The following is a 9,086-nucleotide window of genomic DNA, read 5'->3' as shown; positions in this document are numbered from 1 at the left end:
TTTTCTTATCCTGATGCTCCCTAGCACCCACTCTTTGCCATCTGCTGGTCTCACATCTGGCTGGAACTCCAGGCTTCCTTTTGCATCCCTTTGAGCTTCTTTGGCTCCCTTCCTCACTGCCTATGAGCTCAGCAGCAGGCCTACAGCCCTCGTGGGCCTGGAAAGTTCTCCCTGTGCCACATTTCCCAATTCAAAGACCACCCAGCGTTTGGAATAGAGACAGAGCTCCTCAGGGGAGATTTTTGCCTTGACCAATGCAATTAAATGGATTAGAATTCTAAATAGGTGAATTCCAATACCCCTCTTCTCCCTGCTGAATGTATGGCTTGGGGTAGGCCCCTCAACCCCATGGAGCCTATTGGCTTGCCTAAGAGAGAGAGAGTATTGTCTTTTGGGGTGTTGATAATGTTCAAAGACCTTTAAGAGGGGGCAAGCAACTTACAGTTCATCTTGTTTCACCCACTTGTCTTAAAAAATGGAAATAACTAAGGCTAGGGGAGGGAGGAGACTTGTATGGGCCAGGGATATTGGATTAGATATTGACAGATACTAGGCTAGAACCCAGGCCTCCTGTCGTCTCCATCACCTTGCCTCCCTATGGCTTGTCCTGTAGATGAGAGAGGAGGATGTACAGCCCCTGACTTAGCCCTGCCCCAGACCCATCCAAGACCAGGACACTCAACTCTTAGGTGTCCCTTTTCAAACTGCTGATGAGGCTGACACTATCTGGGGGCGGGAAGAGCCTGCCCCACCCGGCAGCTGGTCCATTGCACAATCTGGCAAGCTGAAGCCTGAGACTTTTCTTCCCACACTGGCTCAGCTGTAGAGGGGAAATGTATGGATGCGGGGAATAAACAAGTTGGACAATACACCTACCTCTCCCTTGGAGCCTTCCCCCTTTCTCTGCGAGGGCTGAGGTACATTGAGGGTAAGAGAGGAGAAGTAGGAGTGGGAGAACAAGCTCTCTGCAAGAGTTGAGGGGGGGCAGGGCTAGTTCTCCTCCTCATCCCCAAAGAAGTCTCCTTTTTTGAGGGGAAGGAATCTGTGGGCAAGGTAGGAAGGAGGAGGAAGAAGCTTTTGGCCTGGTCCTTCTTTCAGCCCATGAGTTGAGTGTTTATTTATGAAACAGAGAAATGGGAGGAAGTGAGATAGAGAACTGAGTTGGTCCATAGGCTGCCAGTATAGATTCTAATGGAGGCAGTAGAGACTAGATGCAGTGCAAAGATGTCTGGGGTCCCAGTTTGGTCCCCTGACCTGTGAGGCAGCAAATGGAGAAGCCAGGGCTACACAAAACCTCTCCCAGCTCTGGCACATGCAGAGATTGTCACACTTCAGCCCCCATCAGACACACAGACACTATTCAGGAATTCCATCAAAGCCTCTGAGCAATCCAATTAGAGGGTGTTTGTTTTGAAAATTTTTTTTTTAATTATTCAAGTCTACATGAGACCACATGACTACAATACAAAGGGGAGTTCTTTTTTCATTTAACAGTACAATATACATATCAAGTTTAGGCCAGAACTTACCATTTGAGCAAAAGTATTTAACCTTTTCCATGCTCTTTATGTTTCCAATGTACAGAAGTCCTGTAATTTAAGGCAGGCCTGTTAGGCACTAGAGCAGCCTTTGTAACTACCACAAACTTCAGCCCCCAAACTCAGTTGTATAAGAAATAGAGCTTGTTTTTTTTAGGATCCCCCATTCCCATGAGTTATATGCTGTTTTGGGAAGGCTTCTTGTTGAGAGCCCTATCATGCCCCCAGGCATTGGTCCTCACAGGTCACAGCGGCCCTGATGACTGTTTCCATTCCCAACTAGGTGACATGGGACTCTGTCCCTGGATGCACTGAGCAGCCATGTCCTTCCCAGAGGACCCAGTGCTTCTGCTCTCTGATTCACAGCCCTCTCTGCTCTTTCCTTCTCTCCTTCCAGTAGCCTGGGGGAAAGTACTGATGTATGATTATCAAAATATTTTTAAAATAGACTTATGATCTAGTAAAGTATGAATTTCTTTAAAAGCACATTGCATACCAAAATTTAATGATGGATCTAATAACTTTATACTTTTGAAGTAGTGATAAATGTAAACAATATTTCAATGTATTGCAACATCATAATAGGATATGAAAACAGCTGATTTCTGCTGATGACAAACGTACAGATACTGTTAATACAACAGTGGTTTGTTGCCTACATTCATAATTGAAGGACATTTACAGAATACGTTAGTGAAAATAAAGATGTAATTATTGTCCCATCCAAGTTCAAGAGCCCCAGGTCATGAAAAACCCTTGTCAGAGGAAATGCATGTCTTCTCAATCCCTGTTTCTTCCATAGTAGCCACAAGCTCTTCCTGAGACAAATAGCACAAGACCTATTATCTGCTTGAATGATGGGGAATAGAGAATGCGTACATAGGCTAATATCTCAGTAAAAATTTTCCATTTTACCTTTTGGGGTTTATTTACTCCTAGTTTATACACAATCTTAATGTTCCCAATCATCTCTTTTCTTAACTCACAGGAAAAGAGAAGCATCCCATTAGAAAAAGGAAAACACATTTGTAATACCCAAGGTGACTGCAAACAGCCTGAAATACAGGAAGAATTGTTACTTAAGGCAGACAAGAATTCAAGAATCATAGAAAATTGGAAAGATATAGTTGGTGTAGGAGTAATAACTATATGTACTTTAATTTCCCTGATTGCTTCTCTGAGATTATAGTAACTTATATTCAATACTTGCTTTTTGAGATCACAGCCAAGACTACACACACAATACACACACACACAACCAGTCCTTACTCTGCACAGTTCCAAAATGTATGAATTTCAGTTACCACAGTTTAACTAAATAGTAACGGTCCCCCAAGAACACAGTTCTGATTTTGGCTACCACGGTATATTACCTGTGAGTAATTGCATGAAGTACAAACTTTACTGCTAACAATTTAGTGCACAAATCATCATGTGAATAACAGATGCACATCATAATCAGGGTTAATCATGTCACTTCTTTCAAAGTCATTTGGTGACTGGTTATTGTGTATCTGGTATTGAATTCATTCACAGATAGCAAAGTATGTAGCTGTGTTTCCTCCATGTGATTGAATATAATTAGGAGATTTGAAGATGGTAACAACAAAGCAAAGATAGGAAGAGACTTAGACCCATAGGCAGATTCAGTATGATTCATGCTGAAAAAATTTGATGAATATGAAAAAACAAGGTAAAGTCACTTCACCAGCTTTTAGTTTAAACTGCACTAGAAATAGAAAGCTACTTATAGTTGAATTGGAGCACTTGTACTTGGAATTGAAAAATATAATAGTTTTTTAAAATAAATCTGTTTGGCTAACATTCCGACCAAAACATTGGAGTTAATAACCACATTGAAAGAGACTGACAATTACAAGATGACTGAAGAACATCTACTGCCAGTACTGGTTGGTTTCATCATTTGAAAAATCAGCATAAATTGATTCATATTAAGCTAAACTAGTGAGACTGCTAATACAGATAAGGATACTGCTGTGAAATTTGGACCTAGATTCACGGGTTTGTTAAGGCAGGTAGTTGTGGTCCCAGAGGAAAGGACGCTACTAAAATTTAAAAAAAAAAAAAAAAACAAAAGAACATTTCATATTAAAGGAACTCTAAGAGATTTCATGACATTGAAAACTCAAGCTTGGAAGCTGATCCAACCTTAGAAAGGAATGTGACAGTTCACCAGGCCATAGAAAAGATGCTCTCTCTGTATTGTAAGTTACATGATGAGAAGAAGGCAAGCACTGTTGATAAATTTTTTACAAAGACATAAAACACTTTAAGTTTCAATGTTTCCAATGTTTTAAAAAACAGTGTATTAAAAATATATTAACTTTCCTTTTTTCACTTTCCTACACACTTGTAACTTACAGTAGGGAGTTTTTAGTGTTTTGACCAAAATATTTAAAGGTCACAGAACAATCATACTTTTTCCCATTGATTATTAAGATTGTTTTGCATGGTTTCAGCTTGCATTGTCATTTTTGCAGTCCTGCATTACCATGCAACCTGAAGACTGCCTATATATATTCATAGCCGACTGAGCAGTTTCTGGAAGGCTGCTGTCTTCACATCTGATACTGGAGCTTGAAGTCCACAGGGCAGGCAGTTGGGAATGGAAAATAGGTATAAAGTGGAGGAGAGCAAGAACAAGCTGCAACTCATAAACATGAGCTGGAGCCCATAAGGACTGACTTATGTGTCAGTTCATGTTGCCTCTGATGTTGATGGTGTGGGTGTACTGTGGAAGCCAGGGCTCTTTACACAGAGCTAAACACCCACACCCGGCCCAGAAGTCAGATAAGTTGATGGAAGAATCAGGAAGGTGAAGCAGGTACGTGCATGGTTGCTGCCTCATGCCAATGAGGTGACACAGCGGATAACTAGCAACATGTGTCAGCTACAAAATGGCTGCTCTTCACTTCTGCCCTCCAAATCTCTCATAAGAATCTCCCTTGTGGCCCATGCTAATTGGAAACATACTGAAAAGCGAATTCTGGGAAATGAAATTCAATCTAGCTAAGCTGGTACTCTCAAAGTTATCATACTTACTCTATAGCTTGATGGTTATGAACACAGGCCCTATAATCAGACTTTCCAGTTTTGAATCACAGCACCTTTATTTCAAGCTGTGTGTCCAAGAATAAGTTACTGTTTCGGTACCTCAGTTTCCTTGTCTACAAAATGAAGATATAGTAGTAGTACTTACTTTATAAGATTTGTGCGGTTTAAATAATATTTATTAGCTGCTAATACATGATTAATATATTATCAGTAAGATATGGCCCACTGGAAAAGTTTAGTATCAGTTATTATTAGCTGTATGATACTGGGAAAGTCATTTAATCTTTCTGATCCTCAGTTTTTTCATCTATAAAGTAGAGATAACTTTCCTGGCCTACTTCAAAGGCCTATTGAGAATCAGATAAAATACTCATCTTAAAGTCTTATTCAGATGTGAACAGGGAGCTCTTCAGTGATTACTCATGAAAAAAGTGGTTTTTCAAATATACCATATTAATGTAAATGTTAATAATAGGTGAAACTTGTTGGGTGGGAATATGGAACTCTATTTTCATAATTTTTCTGTAAATCTGAAACTACTCAAAATAAATTTATTTAAAAAAAATCTTAACCTTAAAAAATAAATTTAAAAAATTTGAAAAGAGAGAAAACAGTTCTCAAACTTTAGCAGGCATCAGAATCCCCCAGAGGGTTTGTTGAAATAGACATTGCCAGGCCCCACTCCCAGTGGGTTCGGTCGGTTTTGGGTGGGACCTAAGGAATTGCATTTCTAATAAACAATGCTGAAACTGTTGTTCTGAGGATCACACTTCCAGAATCACTGACTTAAAATTTCAACTACATGGGCTTTCCTATATTTCCCATAAACAGAGGCTTGCATTCATTATGACCTGCCATTTCTTGGCTCATTCTGTCCGTGACATCACCCAACATTTACTTACCAGACAAGGAGACACTGATAATCAACTCAGTCACCCAGCAGGACAGTTAAAAAGGGCCTGGAAAATCCCTTTTACCTTCTTCCTCCACTTCTCCAGCCTTTTCAGAGCTCTAGGCCATGGATCAAACCATGATTAAAATAATACACACATATACATATTTAAATATATAAATTTCATTGTAAAGAAAAATGTGCTCATGGAGAAGTATGAAAAAAGTAGAAGAAAAAATTACAATATATATAATTGTCAAATCACATGTTGTATACCTGAAACCAATATAATATTATATATCAACTACACCTCAATTAAAAAAATAGAAAAATTTTTTTAAATAACCAAACAAAATAAATTATCTAAATTTAAGAAAAAAAAATTATCCACAGCTTTCCCACCCAAAACCAACCACTTAATATTTTTGTACATTTACTTCCTGAATTTTATTTCAACTGTTTTGAGATTTTTCTTTTAAACATTCTTGTAATCAAAAAGGACATACATTTTTATATCCTGCTTTTGCTTAACATTGTATCATGAACATTTTTATATTATTGGATAGCGTTTGTAAACATTAAATGATTTTAACACTCTTTAACTGCTCCTTTCTTGTTGTATGCTCCAGTTTTTACAATTTTCCTCTATTGTAAAAGAAGGTTGCATGAACTCATGTGAAGAAAAATATAACTCCCTTTATTTTCCTATAACTGAACTTAACTTTTCTTAAGTCCTGGGTGTCTAGAGGCAAAAATCATAATCAAGTCACTTCTGGGTAAATGAGTCAGAATCAGGATCCTTCTGCTCTTCCCAGCTCTGCACCTCATTGTTACTGAGGGAGTTTTGTAAATAAGGAAGGGACAGCTTTCTTTTTTTTTTAAATTGAAGTATCATTGATATAGTTTTATATTCATTCCAAATGTACAACATAGTAGTTCAGCAGTTATTCATATTATTAAATCTTCACCCACACTAGTGCAGTTACTATCTGTCAACATAGACAGATGTTATAGAATCATTGGCTATATACTCCATGCTGTACTACCATCCCCATGACCAACTTATATTATGATTGAGAATTTTTGTGTCCCTTTATCCTGCTCACCCTCACCACCCATCCATCCCAACCCCTCTTTCATGGTAACTACTAGTCACTTCTCAGTGTCTATGAGAATACTGCTATTTTGTTCCTTCTGTTTTGTTTTGTTTTTATATTCGACAAATAAGTGAAATCATATGGTTATTTGTCTTTCTCTACCTGGCTTATTTCACTGAGCATAATACCTCCTAGGTCCATCCATGTTGTTGCAAATGGCAGGATTTCTTTCTTTTTTATGGCTAAATAATATTCCACTGTGTATATATGTACCACTTGTTTATCCATTCATCTGTTGATGGACACTTAAGGTTGCTTCCATATCTTGGCTATTGTAAATAATACAGCAATAAACATAGGGGTGCATATATCTTTTTGAATCAGAGATTTTGTTTTCTTTGGATAAATTCCTACAAGTGCAGTTACTGGGTCTTATGTATTTCTATTCTTAGTTTGTTGAGGAACCTCCATACTACTTTCCACAGTGCTGCACCCACTCCCACCCACAGTGTAGGAGGGTTCCCTTTTCTCCACATCTTTGCCAACACTTGTTATTTCTTGTCTTTTGGATAGCAGCTATTCTAACTGGTGTGAGGTGATATCTCACTGTGGTTGTGATTTGCATTTCCCTGATGATGAACAATGTGGAACATATTTTCATGTGCTTGTTTGCCATCTGTATGTCTTCTTTTGAAAAATATCTGTTCAGGTCCTCTGTCCTTTTTTAAATCAGGTTATTTGATTTTTTTTGGTGTTGAGGTGTATGAGTTCTTTACATATTTTGGATGTTAACTCCTTATTGGATAAATCATTTACAAATATATTCTCCTATACATCAGGTCACCTTTTTATTCTGCTGATTGTGTCCTTTGCTGCAGAGAAGCTTTTTGGTTTGATATAGTTCCACTTGTTAATTTTTTCTTTTTGTTTCCCTTGCCCGAGGAGATGTATCCAAGAAAAAATTGCTCATGCTCATGTTCAAGAGATTTTTGCCTCTGTTTTCTTCTATGAGTTTTATGGTTTCATAACTTACATTCAGGTCTGTGATCCATTTTGAGTTTACTTTTGTGGATGGAGTTAGACAGTAATCCAGTTTCATTCTCTTGCATGTCACTGTCCAGTTTTTGAAGAGACTTGTCTTTCTCCACCTGGCTTATTCCACTTAACATAATACCCTCTAGGTCCTTTATGAGGTGACTTAACACAAGGTATTGAAGAAAATGTCTTTTCCTCATTGTACATTCATGGCTTCTTTATCATATATTAATTGATCTTATATGTGTGGGTTTATATCCAGACTCTCTATTCTGTTCCATTGATCTATGGGTCTGTTCTTGTGGTGGTACCATACTGTTTTGATTACACTAGCTTTGTAGTATAGCTTGAAGTCTAGGAGTATAATACCACCAGCTTTGTTTTTCTTTCTCAGGAATACTTTGACTATTTGGGGGCTTTTGTACTTCCATATGAATTTTAGAATTATTTGTTCTAGTTCATTGAAAAGTGCTATTGGTATTTTGATAGGGATTGCATTGAATCTCTAAATTGCTTTGGGCAGGATGGCCATTTTGGCAATATTAATTCTTCCTATCCATGAACACATGATAGATTTCCATTTATTTGTGTCTTCTTTAAGATCTCTCCTGAGAGGACAACCTATTCTTGATCTTCATCTGCTTTGTACCATGGCAGCCTCCTATTCTAGTGTAACAGGTGAGCCACCACCATCTGGCTCATAGAAAGGAGCAGTAATGGTGGTATGGAAGTGGGAGTTGAGAAGGGTCCCTCCTCTGTGCCGACAGTCTGCTGATAGGTAACCACATATTCATCCTCATCTACATCTGGCATCCTCCTAACCTAGCCAGGAGTGCTTCCCCCCACCCCCCTCACCAGGAGTACGGTGTAGAAGCTGGGAGAGTTTGCTTCTGATCTCAAGCCTAAGCATGCAAAGCTCTCATTTCTACTCCATAGTATCTGCACCATTATAGTGGAAGATTTGCCTATAAGGCTTGTTGCCTGCCTGAGCCTTGCCCAGGAATCAAGGTCTTTTAAATCCCCAATTAAAGGGGGCTATTGAACTTCAGATGGGGTCAGGTGCACCATGAACAACAGTGGCATTATCCTAGGATCTAGGAATAAATCACCAATGCCTCCTCAGTGAGCAAAGCTTGGGAAAAGGTTGTGTCACGATTAAGGATGCCCTTTCCAATCCACAGGGACAGTGATGATACTCCAAAGGAATGGCTTACTCAGACAGCCCCATCCCCCCCATTTACCTTTCTATCAATCTATTTATCTGCATAGAACTTTCATGTGCATCTAATTTAGATATTTTCTTTAAATGTTTTCTCAGAAGTGGAACTACTGAGTTAAAAGGATAAAACTTGTGTAATTTTGGTATTTAAAGAAAAGACATACAGCCATGGTTTAATACATGATCTTTTTTTTTTCCCAGCGGAGTGACATTTTTTTTTTGTATCATTA

Source organism: Manis javanica, chromosome 4 (genome assembly GCF_040802235.1).
Source record: "Manis javanica isolate MJ-LG chromosome 4, MJ_LKY, whole genome shotgun sequence".
Lineage (NCBI taxonomy): Eukaryota > Metazoa > Chordata > Mammalia > Pholidota > Manidae > Manis > Manis javanica.
Note: the sequence above shows the minus strand (reverse complement) of the source record.